Below are 21,546 nucleotides of genomic sequence, written 5' to 3'. Positions count from 1 at the left end.
TACATTATTTAAAAAATGAAAATCATTTTAGTCAATTAATGTGAGTCTTGAATAAGCAAAGATCCAGTCAAACGGAAAGCATAATGTAACTTACAGGTAGGTTCAGACAAAAAATCTAAATTAACATTTTTATCTGCATTGCAGACATGTAAAAAACTGCATGTAAAAATACTACAAATACCAGCTCTGGTATCAGCTCTTTTGCTCAGTTTCATAACCGAACACGAGAGGAGTGAGATGTATATTTTAACTTATAAAAATGTGTAATAGAAAAAAAAAATTCAAAGTTTTCCATTTTGATGTGTATCAAAAAACATCAAAGTGATGGAAAATCTTCCATTCGTTCCTAAGCTAATCAGATGAATTTATATAAATATTCAGAATATATAGGAACTGTGACTGGTTTTTTTATGAAATGGTGAAAATATAAAAGTTGGATCCACATAGGAGCCTTTCCTTTCTCTTTAACAACAGATATAAATGCTACTGACATTTCAGAATAATGTGCAAGGCATCTTGTATGTAAGCTGGGCTATCTATCTTTGCAGTGTGTGATTCTGATGGGGTTGATTTATCCTCGGTGAGCTTCTTTTAAGTAATTTTGCCTGCAGGGAGCATAGCCGCCCTCACTGTGCAGGAGGTGAAGATTTTACGATGTGCCTGAAATTTGAAAGTGGTGAATCATCACCCTGCCCAGGTTTTTACAGCATAATTGCTAGGTGGCAAGTCTATGGAAAGAGCTCAAAAAACAGTGTGGAAGTGATACAGATTTTCTGGAACTGCACATAAGAAAACAAAGAAATAAAATTTTCAAGTAACTTGCAGTTGTTTGAAGGGCAAGGTTCAGAAAGAACTTTGCTGAATAATTTAAGGTGGTCGATTCATAGAATTCTCAGTTCCCAACAGATGAGGTTGATGTCATCTTGATTATACAGAATTCTTTTGAAACTTTGCTAGAAATGTTTTTCTTTCATGAGATTCGTGGTGTTAGAAAATGCCTATGAAGTAGAAGTGATAGACTTCCCTGTTTTCAGGTCACTGAATCATACCAAGTTTCTAGCTGGTATTTACACTGGTACCAATTTAAAACGGAAACTTTATTAATTCCCTTATTGAGTTATTTGAAATGGATCATATTCTAAACAGGAAGTATTTGGTGTTCAAGATGTTGACTTCAGAAATTTTAAATGACCAGTGAAGTCAGGCAACAGTGTGTTTTGAAAGAGGTTCACATAAAAAGAAAAGAATGCTTCCAAAAATAGCAAAAATATGTATTTGAGAAATAGTTCATTCTACTTAATAATGGTAAGTCTTAGCTAGAGTATTTTGAGTACCACATTTTCAGAATAATTCATCATATTGAGGGAAGTAAAAAGGAGAATAACAGAGGAGAAGATGTTTGGAAACATGAACATGCAAATATAAATAAGAAAATATAAGGCTTGTATTTATTCATAATCTATGATGGGCTTTAGTTGATTCAACATTGATATCTAGAGGTAATTTAGACAGCCTATGTATCCTTCCTTGCTTCAAGCAGCTGTCTCAGGAGAACATGTATCTCCTCTAAGTCCATTGTCATACCGGTTAACTCTTTTAAGGAAATGCTAAATACTTTAGAGAACCTAAAATGGCAGACACAGGTGTCTGTAATATGGACAAGAGAATGTGTCTCCAGTTTAAAAATAAATGAAAAATACAAAAAATTCGAAGTAGTTTCCACCACACAGACTTCATTGAGAAAGATGAAGATAAAGCTATGGAACCAGCTTAGAGTCAGTGCTTCTGGAATTCTGTTTAACAGAGGTTTGGGTTTGCGTTTTGGTTTTACGTGTGTTTTGGTTTCTGCTTGTTGTTTTTTTTTTTTAAAGATTCCTTTAAACAAGCATCTTTCCATAATCCAAATACTCTTTCAGTTACCCTTTGTCTAACTCAGAATAGAACAACAAAGTCAGTGATATATTGCAGGATTTCTCTTCATGTTAGGATGTGATTTCCGTCTGGAAGTTCATCTTATGTAACTGACTGATTAAATTAAAGTTTGATATTATTTTCATTGTCATTTCATGGCAATGACTGTTGAGATTCTGGCAGTCATGGCTTTAAAATTAGGATGAAGTATTTTCTCTAAAAATAGTAAGAAATAGGATGAAGTTAAAAAGCTACTCTGATGAGTTAAAATATTTCACATTTTAGAATATATAATGCTGATCATTTAACAGCAGTAGTATCTAAATGGTAAGCTTTAAACCTAAGCCTTCTTACATATATATCCAATTACTCTGATAATAAAAGGGAATCAAGTGTTCCATAAATAAATATGCCTAAAGAGTGAGGAACACAAAGCAGGGAGTGGAGGGGTGAAGCTGAACAGATATTCCTGTGGTTTCAGGTAATTATTCTTCTTCCAGTGCTTTTCATGATTCTTATCAGGGAGCATAGCCCCAAATCTTGCTGCAACAGCTTTTTTTCGGTTGGTAATTTAGTCTTCATTTCAAATTAATGGCATATGGGTGCAATAACTCTTCAGGTAAGTTTTCCTAAAATTAATTTTATAGCTGTTGCTTTAGCATTGCTTTAAACAAAAAATTGGTATAGAGAGTGTGGGGTTCTTTATGTGTTTGCAAATTAAGACAAAGTTAATTTTTAATTTCAGTGATTTCACAGAATATGAAGCTGTCCTAGCAGTGGAAAAACCTAAGCTAAACAGATAAAAGAGATTAGTGGAAAATCTGGATTAAATGCCTCAACATTTTGTTTAGTAGCAATGCATATAGTTTGCACTATCTGTATGTTAGGGAATGCTGGCATAAATCTGCCTGTGGCCTTCCACTGCTCTTAACAAAATGTTGACTGAACTGAGTATCTACTCTCTCCAGAAATCTTTTGTGCAAATGAGCCCAGTACTCACATGTAGAGAGAGTTCTGTTGGATTTTCCTTACTGACCTTATCATAAAGATTTACCCCACAATACAAATAAAAATAAGTCATTGATGTGTATTGCACATGTGATAACTCTGTCAAACTGTCTAATTAATATTTTAAGGGGTTCACAGGAAAGCACCTGTGTGTGCTCTGGGGAATTTGTGATTCCCTTCTCTACAATCCAAATGAGAATTTTATCCAACAAGCAGACTTTTACAGAAAAGAAGTCCAAATGTTTTGTAGACAGAGACTACAGAATAGAGAGAAAACAAGTGCTGAACCATCCTAGAATCTTCTTAAATTATTTACTCATTCTGGAATCTAGAATCACTAGGCAATTAAGAGTTATAAGAATCAAAGGCCCTGCCTGGGAAAATACCTTTGCAGAACCTGGTTTTCAATCGGGCTCTCAGCTTTTCTTAGAAATAATATTTCCAAGATCAGGCACAAAATCAAACCTGACTATATCTGAGCAACACATGCAAATGTGTCAGTACCTACAGATGTGGAAATTACTGGCATGCAATTAAACAGTCGTCACACACTAGAATAAGCTTACATAGAAAATATGCTAATGTTCTCTTAGTAATGACTGACTAGGTGAAAACCTAATCATCACTAAAAAAAAAAATCAGTCACCTCACCTCTGTCTTCTCAGTATTTATTGCTAAGATAAACCTACATTTAAAAAAAAAAAATTAAACCAAACAACCTTCAAAATGTTAGGCTGGAAAATAATATCAGCTCTACAAAATCATAAAAACCATTAGATATAATAGTTTCATGGATCATGGTAATTCATCTCATCTTTCTCTTTTAATAGAATTCTGATATCAACTCCTTTCTTTCAGACAGTCTGATTAACAAATCTTGTTGCATTCACAGCACTTCTTCAGAAACTTGCATTTAGCTTTGAAGATTACTTTTTCAATTTCTGATAGCAGAAGAGCTTATGGATCCAAAAACTTGCCTCTTTTCTCAAGCTATACCAATTGATTTGGAAAAAAAAGACACTATGTCTTCCTACAGTCTTTACATTATTTATATCCTTACACTGTCACAGCTGTAATCAATATAATCGACTTAACACCTAAGTTATGGTAACATCAAGTGCATGATCATAATGTCTTTTTAATGCATTTAGTTAAAGTTTAAACACTCTTTGTTTTTCTGAATATATCTGCCCCCAGTAGTTCTAAAAGACCTGTTCCTGTTATAGTAATTATATTACTCATCACTTTAAATCTATTAATCTTCCCAAAAGTCTTTTCAGATAAGAAAGTGTTGATTTTATGGGTTTAACTCACTGATACATGAAAGACATCAGTAATTTACTTACTCAAGTAAAAAAAAGACTAAAAAAATCCTCTATTGACAAAGCACTGTGTGAAGCTCCCAAACTCCAGATTAGTCTTCTAACCTGCAGAAATATCCTTTTGCTCATTTATAAATGTGGATAAAAAAGAAAATTCCACATTATGTCCAGGAAGATGGCTTTTCTAGTGTGATAAGTATTCTGACCCAAAACTACTGTTCATTTTCAATTGTTAATTTTATCCAGATCTCCCTTTAGGTTAAAACAATGTGTCACAAGTGAATTACACTGCAGTAATTCCTCAAAGAGTTTTGGTCATGATTCTTTTAGTAAAAATATATCAGTTAGATCCAGGATTCAGTTTTGCTCACAGAAGTTCAGCTGCTTTGGCTGACTTTGTGCCAAATTTGGAACCAATGCATGTCCAAATGGCCCAACTTTGCTTCTATATACAAATGTGAAGTTGATGTAAGTTTACATTTCTCACCCAGAACTGAAAATCTGCAATCTAAAACTATACCAAAGAGGGTTCCTTTATTGAACATAAATGAACTGCAGCTGTGTATGAGGAGTTTACTTATTAAGTAATCACAGCAAGGCCTAAAAAGCTGAGAAAAATAATTAATTTAGTTAAATAAGATAAAATAGAAAGAAAACAATTGCATTTTCCAGGTTGCAATTACAAAGCTGATATTTCAAGCAATGTTTCTGTAGAGTTTTATCAGAGATAGCATTCACTCCAGAGTCAATTCTTTGACAAGATCAGCATACTAGCTAGGTCCCTTTTTTAACCCTTGCACTCTAGGCTCCTTATCGGTTCAAAAATCTTGATGAGCCTTGTAAATGTTCTCCTATTTTCATTAACTGTGTCTGTACTGACAACAAAATTGTCCATCATGACCAGCAGATGCAGCAGCTCACTGTGAGAATGGTGCAAAGACATGAAGTAGAAATAAAAATAAGTACCTGTAGGACATACCTCTGTAGAACTCTGCACAGCCCTATGAAAGTATCAACTTTAAAAAAAAAATAATGAAAAAATCCCATTCTTAGTTGTGAATCAGATTTTTTATCTCTCTTATGTTGTAGTCAAATAATGAAATAAAGATGAAGCTCTGAAAATTATTTCTCAGGTCAAGTCATAACACTTCCTGAATTATTTGGCTGAATGAGAAATAATGCATATCTGAGTTACTGATTGACTATTTTAAAATTTTTTTTATAAATCACACATTTTATTTTTGTGAGCTTTCTAGTTCCATGGCTGATGCTTTACAGAAGACCAGTAAGGATACTCTTAACAGTTTAAAAACAGTGGTGACTAAGTAACACTGCTGAAAGATGCAAGGTTTAAAAATAATCTAGAAAAATCACAGAAGTTGATTTATCAGTACTCCTTTTCTTCCTTCCATGTCTCAGAACTCATTGATGTAAACCTCCAGGCAACTCATTACCACTTCCCTAAACAGAAACAAATTTACCAAGCTAACAGCATATGTTTTTTTTCTGTCTTAACATCCCTAAAATACAAAGTTTTCCAAAGACCATTAGTAAGAGACATTTTTTTTTTCCTGGGGAAACATAATTTAAGGGGATGAAGCACCAGGTCTTAGTGAGTATTTCTTTCTGCAACTGGAAATTGGTTATCTTCCATTTTCAGTAAAATTCTAATGTCTTTACACCAGACAGTCAATTATAGAACTTAACTTACAAAAAAAAAAAAAAAAAAAAAAGTTGTTACCAAGTTAATTAAGCATAGGACAGTGGTCTGTAAAAGGGTGTTTTGAGCTGTTTTCCCCCTATCCTACAGCTCTTAAAAAATAAAAAATTAAGCCAGTGAAATTGTTTCCATTGCAATCAGTGAGTTTTTGAACCAGGGCCACTTATGCAAATGAAACAAAACTGAGTGAGCCATTTGCAATGCATAATTTAGCTAAAAATGTTAACCTCTCCTTCTGTTCAGGGCTTATCCACAAGCATATCACATGTGCCTTGAATTTGTTTCTATTTAGACATGTTTTCTGGGAAAAAAATAATTACTCTGGTGGTTTTGTAATCACAATTATTCATGAGTATTTGGTAACATTTATTTCTTTTATTGTGTTTGGTAATTAGTACAGATATATTTATTGTTTCTATTTTCAATTCACTGGACTTAAAATGTTTGTAGCTAAAGCTGTGTATTATTTTCTTTAAAGAGGGAGTAGGATCTGTTTGAGTTGCTGTTATTAATGTTTTCAGGTATTTGCTCTGATACTGTGAAGAGCTCTCAAAATGGGGATTTTTCAAACAGTCTGTACTTTAAGACTTCCTATTTTTTTCCCAACAATTGGAACATATGATCTTCTTCTTTTTCAAAAGGTATACCTGGATTGCTTTCCTCAGAGGTCATAAAGACAGAACTGTAAATATTTTGTTATCTCCAGGCCTTTTGAATGTGAAGGAGAACATTGGTGACCATGCACAGCCCTCCCTGGGAGACCTGTAACCATATTAGCACACTGTAAATGTTCAAATTGTAGATCCCATCTCTCAGCTTTGATTTCTAACATTCTAGGAAGCATTGCAGTGCAGCCTCCTGTTGTTTGGTCTGTAAGACTCAGGGAGCTTGCATCTGTTCCTGTCATGAAGAAAGTGTTTGCTCATCTACAAAAAAGATGCCAGAAGCCTGGGTTCTAATACAGGCAACCATGTTGTTTGAACAAGGTATGGGAGCAGCATTTTTTTAGTCTTCTTCCATAAATGCAGGAAACAGGAAGGGCAACTCAATAGGTAAGGCTGGCTGCTAATGAGGATGGCTCATTAAGAAGAGTAATACTTTCTTGTCATAGGAGTAGCTGCAGAATAATAAGGAGAAACAATTATTTTTAGTAAATTATGAATGTATTCTGCTATAGAATGTTGGTAATTAGCTGATGTCATGTGACTTTCAATAAGCAATGTCTTAAGCTTATGAGTATTTAACTGCAAGGAAGAAATTTAGATATTCTAATATGTTTATTGGCATGAAAATTGTATTGCTAATAAAGCTAATGGTTTATAAAATAAATAAAACAACAATAGTAGAAACACCAATTATAGCAAGATAATTATGTAGATTGTTCTCAGGATAATTAAGTAAACAACATAGGACATTGGCTGTTACCCATAGGCAATAAAAATGGTTATGTAAAGTTTTAAACAGAAAAATGGAAACAACGTTGTAAGTCCCTGTTTAAGACAGCTCCTATAAGGGCAGAATATTTCTTCTCCATCTTATTCATCATCCCTTTCCCCAACTGACATTCTTTTGGGTTTGAGTCTGTATCACACCAATAAAGTTTAAATTAGTGCAGATGTGCACAAATTAAAATCCAAAAGATCTCAAACAAAGCTTAATTTCTATTTGTTAGGCTAAGCTTTTTGGAGTTACTGTACTCCATTAAAATATTTTTTCATCTCCAAAATTTGTTATATGTTCCTCCCTAATTGATTTAACCATCTTATCAAGGCCAATGTCAGTCATTGCCAAATGGCTTTATTTTTTAGTAACTGATTAGTTTACCCACAGAAGTATGCTCTCCAGCTGTCTAAGGAAGGAACAGAAAAGTTTCTTAGTATCACACTTGTTTATCATCAAAGGAAAGAAAAATTATCTTTTGTTTTTGAAATACAACACAGATTCTAATAGCATATGCCTTGAAATGTCACAAAGCCTACAGATTTTAGGTCTCACTTCTGGTTTTCTCATGTTTTTATACATCTTTTTTATAAATTATACCTTTTTCAATATATTTTACACTTTCTTTACTATACATATACATGTATATTCAGCCTTCCTTTCCTTAAGGAGTAATTCCCATTCCTTGGGAATGCACTGAGAATAATTTCCTAGCTCTAGAAAGCTAAAGGAATTCTCCTTGTTAAATACAACAGTGCTCTCCTTTAAAATATTTGCATGAGCTGCCAGAGAATGTAGTTTACCTCTGTAAGAGAACATTTATGATCAGTTGACTCTTGGAGATTCAGGACTGCAGAATGCAGACTGAATGGGAACAAAAAGAAGCAGGGGTAGACAGGAGCTGCCCAGTACACAAGGCATTTTCAGGAAAAAAATCTCAGTTTGACCTGAGGGCTGAATGTCAGTGGATTTGGATTTTTACAGTAGGGCAAGTTTAAACGATTGCTTCTATTGTGGATAAGAAACTAAAAAAACCTACTTCAGTTCCTGTGGTAAGAGTTATAAGAACTGATGGCAGCCTGTATTAACATGTATTTGATTATTGAATGTATTAATTCAATGGTCTAAGATTCAATTCAGTCCCACAGCTGAGCTTCATTTGCTAATTATATCTAATTTCTTGAATTAATAATTGACATTGGATTGGATTTATAGTGACTGGCTTCCTGTTTTTCTTGGGTTGTTTTTTTTTGTTTGTTTGATTTACAGGTTTTTACAAAATCTGTAAAGATATATAAAAGACAATTAAATGAGAAATAAGTAACTCATACTGCAATCTTCAAACGTTACATAAATATATTCTTTTGCCTAATCAAATAATTGATTCTCTCTCTGAAATCCACAAACTGATTCCCAAGCAGAAAGACAGGGCTGCAAAGAATGCCAGGGGTTTGCCAGGTTATCTGTGACTCTGGGCTGCATGTTTCCTTTACCCATAGGATTACACTTCCTGGGTAGACTGGTTTATTTTGAAATAGGAATACCATAGGCACTTTAGCATGGTGGCATAAAAGATGTGAAAAATAAAGCCCTTAGAACTCAGTTCCCACAAACAGTGAAACATCTATTTGTAAACAGTTGTAAATTATAAGCACAGTAGCATCATGAACATAGTAGGAACAAACTATAAATCAGAGTTAATATTTTTATTAGTTATTTGTCTCTTGCAACTTTCATGGAAATAATGTAAAAAGGAGAAACAAAATTATGTAGGTTTTCTGCACTACTCAGAATACGCTATTAGTATTCAAACAATTTAGAAGTTTGCTGTCAGATTTTTCCAGAATTATTCTTTTTTTGATATAAGATCTTGTATGGCAGTAAGAAATGGCAGAGCTAAAAACATAGTTAAAAGCTTCATACTTGAATTGTCAACTTATTCTTTTGTGCAGAGATTGAATGTAGAGGGCTATACTTTTAGTCAGTGATGTTGACAAAACTGACATATAAATGAAACAACTTACAGCTGAGATTCTGTGTGCATTTGACAAGCTATAATGGAATTGTTTGCAAAGTTTTATTGAAATCCTTGTTTCCATTTATCTTTGTTAGCACAGCTACAGAAATCTGTGATATAATATTCCTATATAAATTAAACTAACTATAACAGAATTAGACAAGGAGAGGAAAAGAGAATAGCATATTTCATTCTAAAGGAAAAATGGTTCTGTAAGAACATATTCATACATTATAAGTTTGGCTTTTATAAGAATTGGTTTGGGTACATTTTTTTAAAAATGCCTAAAAGTTGCAAGAATCTTTAATAAAGGGTGCTGAATAATTTCCTTTCTATTGTCAGAAAGGGAATTTCTATACATTAGTGAGCTTTAACACAAATGCTTCTTCTTAACAACTGACAGGGTTGATTATTGTTCCTTCATTCTCTTGCTACATGATGCATGATGAAGAAGGTCATTGTCTAAACTGTGCTGAACAGTGGACTGAGATCTGACAAGATGCTAAGCACCAATTCTCAGTGCACCAAAATGTTTAATTAATGCATAAAGGTAAACATGCAACAGGCCTCCAAAGTCAATGGAAATCAAATGCTTGTATCCATAGGTCAACACAAAAAAAGCTAACTTGAATATATCAGTAAAGAAAGTCTTATCTTTTAATTCAATTACATTTTCATATGCATATTTAATATTTGCTTTCATAAGACTTCAAAAGTTCCTGTGACCTTGCAGTCAGTGACCGGCTTCAAAAATAACATAATACAGAAATGTCATGACAATAATGATATAAATGTGTAATTACAGCAAAAAAATACAAAAGGAAAAATACTATCTTAGAGAAGCTATACAAGTTTTCTGAGACATGAGAAACTACTCAGTAACAGTTTTTTGAATTATGAGTCATAAATTCAGCAACCCACTCTTTAAACAACTCTGAAGATAATACTTTCAGAAATGTGCTGGTCATTTTTGATGAGAACCAGGATCACTTTGCTCAAATTAGGGTTTTGGTTTATTATCAGTGACACTGACAGTCTTCCTTTCTTTACTTTTATATTTTTATAGTTGTCTGAAGCATTAAAACCAGTAAAAATGGGGTAACATACATATCAGGGGAAAAAAACCCTTCCTGTTTTACCTCTCCTTGTGACCATTATGCTTGAAGTTCCCATTAACCTTAACAATGCCATCTGATAATTTTTTGATGGGATGAAATATTCCTCTAACACAAAAGGCTAGATTTGGAGATGATGAATCCCATGAAGTGTTAGAAGGTTAGAAAAGTCTGACAGAACTAATACATCAATAGATTCAGTACAGCAGCATCAGTGCCTGATTGGCATACAAAATTCAGGGATACCTTTGTCAACATTTTATCCTACTCCCAGCATTTTCTGTTTCATTAACACTTTGCTGTTTTTCTCCAAAAATAACTCAAGAGCCCTAAATAATAATACCAAAATGTATTAAAAATCATTAGAAAAACTCTGCTAGAACTAGTCTTTGGTTTTGAGGGCAGATAACTGTGATGCCCAACAGCCACCTTGAAGAGTACCGGGGAAGAAAGTTTTCATACCTCGATCTGTGAAACTTCTTATCAATATTTAGGGTATGAGACACGTTCTGATTTTATTTTTTCTCTGTATACTGACTGTTAGGTTCCTATTCTGAGACAACACAGGTCTTATAGTCACTGTGGTTGGATTGCTCTTCTGTGACACAGTGACCACAGTAAGAATTTTTGTGGTAATTGTGAAGAGGAAGGCATCATCAATGCAGAATAAACTCATACAGAAACAAGTAAATAAACTTATTAATTTTCATAGGTGAAATGGAATAACAGTAGAAAAGTCAAGGCTGAGCACCTCAGAATCAGAAAGACAGCAGTCTCCAAACTGCTGAGAGATGATGGAGGTAATTTCAAAACAAAAAACAAATGGCAGTTCTGCAATGTGAGCAGAACTCCAGTTTAGTAGCTTGAGTTAGTATCATAGAAGAATGAATTTAGGAGGCTGAATCACAGATGAAGTTATTCTTACTTCTTGTAGGAAAAAAAAATAAGTTAATTAAGAATTAAAATCCCTCTTTTAGTGAGAACATAATTAAATACTTGAGGCTTCATGTTTAATTGTTCTAAATGGTGAATAGCCAGAAAAGATAAATGACGCATCAATGGAGAATTCAGATAGTACTTTTCAAGGAGAAGACTGTAAACAACTGACCACACTGAGATATATTGTCTTAAAGATCTGCTTTTCCCCTTTAAATGTAAGGGGTTTTTGTTGTTCTGGTTTTTTTCCAGAGAGATTTGCAGGGGTACAAAAGGCATATAGGGGTTCTGCTCTGCATTGTCTCTTAAATGACATTGAAACTGCTCTTGGGTTTGCTTTTTTTATAATCCCAGATAATTATAATTCCACTGTACCTTCAATATATTTTGTTTTCATGATTTTTAAAGGTTAAAAAAATATTCTAAAGCATCAGGAATAAATAAATAAAAAAATGTTCAAATGTGGATCATCCCTCCTCTTGTGAGGGGAGTGTGAAGAAAAATAAATGACATAACCTAATTATACTTTTTTTTTCATAAATTACCACTTAAGAGAAGCCTCCTAAGGGATGTGAATATTAAAATGTACAATTGATTTTCAAGCTAGCTTTTATTTCTGTTTTTCTCCTAATGTCTGCATCATGTCCTATTCATGATAGTGGCACTTAAAACTAAACAAGGGCTATTTTCTAGAGCTTTTATGCCACCATAACAAAGTAGTGTTCGTATCCCCTCTGATTAATTCAGGGATTTGCACACGAACATAAAAGGTTGCTAATGTTTTGTCAAGCATTGAGGCACTGAACACTGGGAACATTTCAATTTTAAGTTATTTTCCATCCTGAATCTGTCTAAATTGGCTGGATCCTCAGCCATTACACGGCTACATTCAGCACAAGTCAAGATGGCAGAGACAGAGTTTATACTCCAATTGTGAGGAAACCAGGGGTAAGGGTAGTTATTGAAGCACTTATTATACCTTTTACTGAAACAGAAATAACAAACCAAAATCTTGGCCATTCAAACAGATCTGACAACTGAAAAAATTGAAAGCCATTTTATGGAGCTTATTTCTAAACATTTTCCCTTACTAACTTTGCCTATCATTCTATTTCAAAGACCTGTGACCTCATTTACTTTGTTAGATATCAAAAATAATGTACTTGAAAGTACCCAGGTGCAAAACGGTCATGAAATCTAAACAGGTCCAAACAGTTTAAAACTGGGATACAGAAATGAATGTGATGAACACTGTCATGAGCAAACTTTCCTGTTATACTTTCAAGCACAGCTTATTCTCCTCTCCTCTCCTCTCTTCTCCTCTCCTCTCGTCCATAACTTTATTTTATATTTAAAATATTTAAGATATTTTAAGTAGTTCTATTCTGATCTTACACTAAAAATAATGAACAATTGAAGTGTAGTCTGTGTCAATGTGAGGAATTTTCAGTTTGCCACAGGGCAAATTCTACTTAGTGTCAAGGGCACAAGGCAGAGAATGGGCTCATTTTATGTTCCAGTTTCACAAAAAAATCAAAGTTGTTCAGTAATGAATATTTTTTTCTTCCCAAATATCCTATTAATTAAAGAAATGTGCTCTATACTTTTCCTCCAGGACTCTGAACCTCATAAATTTTGGTTCTTTGGGAAAATTAAAGTGGGTTCAAAGTGATCTCAAATTCATTTCTCTAATCGGTTAGCTCATTAAGCAACTTTAAACACCTTATGTAACAGCTTTTATGTTAAATAAATTATAATAAGGAATCAATAGTAAAGCTAGCTTGATCAGGGACAGGATCAAAGCTTTATACACAGATTATTGGCTGAATGTCCTTGGAGTGTGATCTTTATGAAATTAAGGGCAGATTCTTAATACTCTACAAAGTGATTTTAATATTAGAAGTACATAGATTTGTGACCAGTCTTGTGTGCCTATGGGTTTTCAAACATGCAAGTCCAAATTTAGATATGAATATGTTCTTCACACCTCAAGATAATGAAATCCTATTCCTTGCTATGTTGAAACTTTTTAAAAAATTGTAAACAATCACAAAACCAAAACACTTCTAAACATTTTTTTTGTAAATAAATCTCTTTTTATATTACATAACCTTTCCCATAGTCTTTCACCATTTACGTTCTATAACACACAGTTAAGTAGTATCAAAGAAAGTTTCTTATTTTACAACAGTACATAAAATGAGGCCTCTTTTTCTGGAAAACTAAATAATAATCAGATTGATATTTAGTATTTAATCATTTCTATAAATGTGCAGATTCACAATTTCCTGTGTGCAAGAAAGCAGGAAAAAAAACCAACCAACAAAAAAAAAAAAAAACCCCAAAACAACCATCTTAAAGTTCTTTTGAAGAAAAAAGTTACCCACAATATTAACAATCTTTGCTTCGAGTTCTACTCTAGAGTGCAAATTTCTGAAACAGCATCATGGGGGTCTGGCTTTTAATATCTCAGTGATTTGGAGATAATACCTTTTTTGTGTACAAGTGGAAGGACAGTTTTTTCTAAGCTCAATTTATGACCTAAAAGCAAATAAGGTTTGGTTTTCCTTCATTTTGTTTGGGTTTTTTAAGCCTGACTCAGGTATAAGCTCTAATATAGTTTCCCTAACAGGAATTTGTCTTCTAAATTGACTGATGACATGGGAGGGAGAATAGAATATGCTATTCTTTTCTTCCACCATCCTCTTTAAAGCAAAGAAAACTATTGAAAGCTTTCTTACTAAAAGCAACATTCCTAGGAGTAAGTGCCTTCAGAGGGGAACTAACCCTAGAGGGTTCCAAGAAATGTTAAGCCCTCCCCCCCCCCAACTCCCAGCCTTCGTCACCCTTGCTTCCTTCCACCACCTGATATTATTCCTTTCTGTTCTCAAAATGAGAAAATTGCTCATGGGAATTGTTACTTTGCTGTATCCAAGTAATCAACCTCCAAGAACAAATGAAAACAACAGAACAAGTCAAAACAGAACAGCTCACTTTTTCTGTAGGTTTATATTTTATTGCTCTTTCACAGCAAACTCTTGTCTTATCACCTGTTATTTTCAATCATCTAGTGGGGAAAGGGCACTTCCCATTCAGTCTCCAGTATGCACAGGGACTGCTGTTCAGGTGTTACTGTGCTCACTTGCTGCTATAACAGCTCACTCAGTCTTAGCAATGGTTATATTGAAAGAGGTATTTTCATTCTGAGTCAATTTTTTTTCCATTTTTGGCTGGTTCCAACAGATATTTTAAGAACAACACCCTTAATCATTGCTTTATGTGGCTCAAAAGCTGGTATTTTAAATTTTGGCATCAGTAGATTAAGCTCTCTTAACCAGGCTCTCTGGCTACCCATCTTGAGTTTGATATTCTGCACCTTTGGTGGTTCCCTAAGTTGTTGGTCCATTCTTCAGTTACAGACTTCTGCAGTTCAAATTGTCTCTCCAAAAACTGTTGGTCATCATTGCTACCATATATACAAGAAGCCTTCACTTCATGCAAGATGCCAGGAAATCAGGCAAGAGATTTTCAAATAATATGATAAAGACGAGGCTTTTTAATAGGAAGTGAAAACACTCTTTCCAAGTGACTAATCTAGCATGTCCAGATCAGTGCTATTCAACTTTTAAATTATCATCAATGCCATAATAATAGTCAGCCCTGAGGCTGATCTGCAATCTTAATTAAAGTGTTGTGAAGTCAGTTCACAATAATGAATTAATTATCTGTAGTAGTTTTTATAAATTTCAGAGAAAGAAGTCCATACCACAACTGGTATGGACACAACAGATCTATGCAGATGGGTATCCTGGCTGGGCTGTCAGCTAAATATTTTCTTTTTATGCTGCCCAAACCCATCAGGCCCAGTTGCTGATGCTCTTAATCCAGTCAAGCTAAAAAAAAAAATATATATATATTAAAAAAATGATTTAGTCTCTCTCTGAACTGAGTTTATGAGGATTCAGACAGCAGATACAGGTAGATGCAGCAGATGCAGATTCAGACAAAGAATGCAGGTATGCATGCCATGGTTGGAGACTTTGAAAATCATCTCTGTTTTGCTTCTTAGACTTTTATTCTACTGAATAAATCTGAGTAATAACAGAAAAATAATGCCTAAGCATAATACGTACTACAGTGCAAATATAATTTTTCAGATGACAAATACACAGCTATCTTCTCATATAAGTCAGCAAGAAGAAAAATTTTTTGAGTTGCTCATTTATTAGGAAGGTAGGTCATAAGACTATTTCCTAAATACTGCCACCAGTGTCATGGGTTATGTACCAACCCTTCTCTTTTCATGTTTATAGCTTCTTCTTCCAATTACCCTCAGTCTCAACAGCTGCTGAACAAGGAACAGTTTTATATAGGAAACAGAACACAATAAATACTGCAATTCTTTTTGTCCTGGTCTAAGTTTGGTTATCCTCCCCCTAGACAGATGGCAACATCAAGTCCTGTGACCCTGTGGGATAAACCTTCCCTTGCAGTGCCTTTCATCCAGAGGGAGTGCTGGGCCATAACATGTGACCTGAGGTCTCCCTTGTGTCCTATTCCAGGTTGGGTCAAGATCTCTCTGTCACCCAGACTGTTTGGGTTAAAATGCCACACGGATCCACACTGGGGTTTGCATGTCCAGTCTCCATTTTACTCTTTTCAGTTCCTTTGCCTTAGTGACTTAATGTTCTGTGAGGAACTATGTCCTTTTATTTACCTCAAGCCTTCCACTATTTAGTTATATCTTTGTCATAGAACGGTGATAGAAAATGTTTGTTGTTTTTGCTTGTTTGTGTTTGTGTTTGTGTTGGGGTTTTTTCATTTGTTTTTCCAGCTATGCTCTGTGGATCATTCAATATTTTACATACATTTCTGATTTTTCCTTTTTCTTTTCAGGAAAAAATCCCAGTCTTTTCACCACCTTACTAGGAATTTGCATGCTCTTGAGGATTCTTATTTTCTCTGAATTCCCTGCATTTCTACCTTTATTTGTTGCAGTGGTTAGCAATTTCTTCCCGTATTTTACAAATTATTTACAAGTACTTGGCAGCCTCTATAGTCCCAACTGAAAAATTGGGTTTTTTTTCTAATACCATGAACAGTTTATTTTTCTGCAACTGCAAAACTAAATTACTTATTAATCATTTATATTCGGGTATTTGTCATTAAAGTCCTTGTAAAATTGCCATCAAACAGGTAAAGAGCATATCTTCTCTGTGAATAGATCAAATGTGAATAGATGAAATACATCCTACGAATATTATTAAAGCCAAATGGTAACTTTCAATGGACAGACTACTCAGAGATGGAGATATTTCTGAAAATAAGACTCTGTGACCCAATTAATTTAAAAGTTTACCAAAATTAAGATTTTTTTAAATGCTTAGACACTAAAAAAAAATGTCTTATTGTCAAATTATTACAATACATTTAATAGCTGTATAAATTCAGTGTGAATTATTTCAATGCAGAATGAAAGGAACACATTCAACAGCACTTCCATAAGGGGCAGATTTCCAGCATTGGACATGTACATTGAACTTTCTTCACGATTGCTGGATATCAAGAGTATGGGGAGGCAATTCAAAAAACTACATGGACATCTAAGCTATCTTCTGGGATTTTAGAAAATGCCCAAAAGGCACCTGTCTTTCAAGTTCAAAAGTGATACCTAAGTAATTTAGTCATCTTCAGAAATTTTACCTGTAGAGGAAGGGCCTGTCATGCCAAGATGCAGTTTCTTCTACTGAAACTGAAATCATGGGCTTAGGTTTATAGTTTTAAGCAGTAATTTAATAGCTGACATGTTAAAAAATGAATAACTGATCCACATTTAGACACGAAATAAGTTTTCCTACACCTTCTTTCCTTTTCCTTTTCGTTCCTCCAGTATTTCTCCGTAAAACTGCCTCTTCAAAAAATGAAATGGGGCAATAGATTTTCACAGGTATTATTGATGCTCTTGTCACAGTTGTTTCCTGTCCACTGGGAAATTGTTCATTTACAATGAATCAGACCTCGAGTATAGATGGAGCTTTGCAAGCTAAAAATATTTCCCTTCTCAATAATACAGAAAGGACTTGAAATAATATGTTAAAAACATCATTGAGGGTACTGTAGATAACTAATGAGTGACTTGAAAAGAATGACTGCAATGTTTAGCCTTATAAGATTATTGACTGGACTTTTACCATATCTATTTTTTTATTGACTTTTTCTGAAATACAAGAATTACTTTGTATCTGTCACCATATTTATAAGGTTTTGGTGCTAGTGACTAATAGATAAAGAAAGTAGATATACCACTAAAGATTTGCTCTCTTAAAATTTTTTAGAGGGGGAATAAGTCACCATCAATACCACATCTATGTTAATGACAGTACCCAGACTCAGAGTTATTTTCAGGTTTTAGCCTTGTTTGTCAAGGTTTAGCCTTGTTTGTCACAAAGCTGGTATCTACAAACGCTTTTTTTAACAGAAAAGCCAACAATTTCAATTAAGAATGTCTTGTGCTTAAAATGTCCGTGTCATCGTTATGTTGGTTAAATTTCTAGGCTAATTTTATTTACATTTTTATTTACTTATTTTACTTTTTTAGTAAAAGAAATTATTAAAAATCCTTCACAAGAAAGAAATTGGCACGAAGAAATGAACATTTGAGAGGTAAAGCAAAACAAAACCATAACTTTATTTCTTCCTCTTGGAAGAAGCAAGGAAGGGAAGCTTCAAATTTTATTATAATATCCAGGCAAGAAAACATGTTTGCTATCTCTGCAGCAGGCAGAGTTTATATTTAAATGAGAGTAGGTGACACTGAGCAGGAATTGATATGATGATGCTTTTCTGATGAGTCATGACTAATGGAACAGTCAGTGCTCAGAAACAAAACTGGTGACAAAAGGGAGAAGAATGCAACTGGCACCACCAAAAACACAGTGGAGAAGAATATGCATCAATATTCACATGTGATTAGAGAATGTAAAAAAAGTTTTTGCAGAAAGGAAATTCAGTTCCTTTTTTTTTTTTTTTTAAATCAATTGCATTTTACAAATAATGTGATCGTAAAAAGGCAGAAATTAAAACCATACTGTTTCCTATTATATTAGCTAACTCTTAATGTAGAATTCACCCTATTGAATTCTGTGCCACTTTACTGTTTTTGTTTAAATTACGTTTTTTCACATCTGTAAGTATTGTCTGTTTCCAGAAATCATAATTTTATACTTGACATTTTTCTAATTATTTGCTTCTTCATGGCAGGTAGCTTCCTTCTCCCATCCCTCTGCCTCTCTCCTCTCCATTTTCATCTCCCCACCTCTCCTTCCTTGTCAATGTGTGGGCTTCTCCTCTTGAAAAATTGGGATAATTTCATCTAGTCAGATCTCTAATGAAAGAGAATTTTCATGAACAGTTAGAGTGTCTGAGCTGATGTACAATAGCTTTTTAACCTTCAACAGCTTGATTGTGTATCAGAGTCTTTATATTTCTTTCTAAGCTTTTTTCAAACATCTTAAAAGTCTCATGGAGTTGATTTTTTCCCTTGTTGGGCGAATGTAACCACACACCAGTTTAGTCCTCAGTAGTCTCACGTATCTGAGCTTCACAATAGCTTTATAAATCTGGTTCCTCAGAGGGGCATAGATGCCCATTATCTACTTTGCAGTGTCAGGACTGCCCTTCAGCAGCCACACTGCTGTCTGCCTCATTTTCCATGCTGTCTCATTTGTCTTCTTTTCCTAGAGAATACCTCCACAGCTTCGTGGCTACTATAAGCACTACTAGACCTTGAAACCCTTATCAAAAGGTGATGCACAGAACAGGTAACTAATTCCTCTCTTGCCACGAGTCCTGAGTCACATTTGTCTTCTCAGAACACAGCTGGACTGTGCAGGTTCCTGCATGCCACCATGTGCCATGTAGAACTTCTGTTTGGGAAAATAGCATCCCACAGCAAGAAGAATTTGAGCCGTGGTCTCCCAAATGCTAACTGACCTTCTAAAATTAAGGTTTCTCAGTGATGGACTCTGAGTCCATCTCTCTCAGTTGTTCTTCAAGGCAATGGTCAGTGATATGCAACATAGGCATTCTAGATTCTAGCCTCAGGAAACAGAGAGTTATGCAGAAGTGATACAATTTTATGTGGAGTCATTGGAAAAAAACATATATCAGGACACCCTGTCTGGGTTTTGCACGCACACAGGGAAAAGAAATTCAAGATTTGTCTCCAAATCTCTTCCATGTAACAAGTAAATATTGTTCCTTGTGAGTGGTACAGTTGCAAATTCCTGCTATTATTTCATGGATAGAGGGAGATTATGAAAATGTCTTAATGTAAGAAAATTCAAACATTAAGGGGGGGGGTCTTTATGGTAGGTGGGAAGGCACCTGCCTTGTCTTGGACCAAAAGTTTAGGAACTTTTTCTGTTTTATACCCAGAACATCTGTGAATCTTTTCACAGTCTCTTATTTCTTACCATGATATCTTCTTCTGTGTAAATTAGGATATGTACTCCTGATTTTACTCTTCCTTAGCACATTTTTTAGGAAATAATCGAATGAAACATAGATATCATGTCAGATTTACAGTCTGAGATTCTATATGTCAGAAGAACCACTAACCTGTTCATCTATGCTTCTCTAGCACTCAGTAGATACAATGTAGTTAAACATAGCTAGGGTGGAAAGTAAAGGGTCAGCATTGTTCTCAACATGATTTTGGCCAAAAGGCACTCTTAGGGACAGTAACATGGCTCAGCTGATACACAGTAATTGAGAACTTCACTGTATGAAAATCCTTATAATGCTTTCTAAATCTCTCAGAAAGGTCCTGGAAGAATTGTATTTGTCAATATAATACCATTTACCTGACTCCTCAATATTTCCAAAATTATAACCCACTTTCTTCTTCTGTTCAGTATTGGCATTATCACTCTTATTCTCCTCCATAGCTCCAAGACAAGATTCGGATTCTCCTCCTCTTGTGAAATGTCTCAGAGTATGTGCCTGGCTGATGAACACTATCAGACTCGTGCCTTATCTTTCTGCAATTGGACACACTCAGTTGCAAGGATGTAAGGGAATTGAGCTGGAGGTGTCCTGTATAACCCTGTGAAGATCAACGTACACCGGTGAATCTCTGACTACAGGAGTTCCCACTGGACAACAGGTTGGGAAGAGCAGGATATTTTGTTATCTGTGGCCATGACATTATGTCCTATTTTCACACCCCATGATACAAAGCAGCAGTTCTACTCTGAGAGCACTTGCTTAAAGAGATGATGGACATAGAATATCAGAAAGGTAAAAATGGTTTGACAAGAATGAAGCATACAAAGCCTCTTACCAAGAATGTCTATAGTCTGGCAATTATATAAAACACCTTCATGGAGACTAGCACCTTGCAAATGTGTGCTGCCCTGCATTATTCTGAATGTTACTTGTTTTCAGTAGTTCTCAAATCCACCTAGTTTCCAGATACTCTGTAATTCTCACCATGGTTGTGCAATATATTTCTGCTGTGAGTCCTGACATTTTCCACGATCAGACATGCAGCTGGATTAAAAATCAATAAATACAACATTTACCTGTACTATATCTCTTAGATGTCAGACTGTCTTCTATACACCCTCTTACCTCCCCTGCTCTGCTCCTTTTCTTTCTGTGGTGAAAGACTTTCAGAAAGGCTCTACTTGGCTGTTGATCCTTACTGTCATAGGATTTTTCAGCATGTGGTGTAAGGCTCTCGTTTCCATACCTAAAGCTGGCAGAGGAGGTTTCATCCTGAAGTTACTTCAATGTCTTTTTTAGCAAAGGAAGGGCATCTCGAAAAGGCCATGAAAAATCATGGCCTGTTGCATAAGCTGAGTTGTTTTTTAGTTCCACTCCTGCTAGCTTTCACCCTGTCATATATTGGGGGGGGGGTGTATTAATTTGTTTTAAGGGGAATTTCAGCATTATAGAATTAAAGCATTTTTTGTGATAAGAAAGATTTGTGAAACTAATGCATGAGAGAGAGCACGAGATGAATAAAGAGGATTCTATTTCCACAAAAGCTCTAAAATAAATAAATAAATAAAA

General features: G+C 34.6%; 1 long non-coding RNA gene across 1 annotated transcript in view; it reads left to right on the top strand.

Annotated features, from left to right (window-relative positions):
- The window catches only part of LOC139796709 (uncharacterized), a 39,226-nt gene extending 18,267 nt beyond the window's left edge, over positions 1–20,959 (top strand). Inside the window, exon 3 of the long non-coding RNA XR_011726111.1 lies at positions 20,418–20,959. This is a non-coding gene — a long non-coding RNA (uncharacterized lncRNA). The remainder of the gene's footprint in view (positions 1–20,417) is intronic.
- Positions 20,960–21,546: the final 587 nt, after the last annotated feature.

This window comes from Heliangelus exortis, chromosome 5, assembly GCF_036169615.1.
Source record: "Heliangelus exortis chromosome 5, bHelExo1.hap1, whole genome shotgun sequence".
Taxonomy (NCBI): Eukaryota; Metazoa; Chordata; class Aves; order Apodiformes; family Trochilidae; genus Heliangelus; species Heliangelus exortis.
The sequence above is the reverse complement of the archived record's forward strand: the minus strand, read 5'-3'. Positions and strand labels throughout refer to the sequence as shown.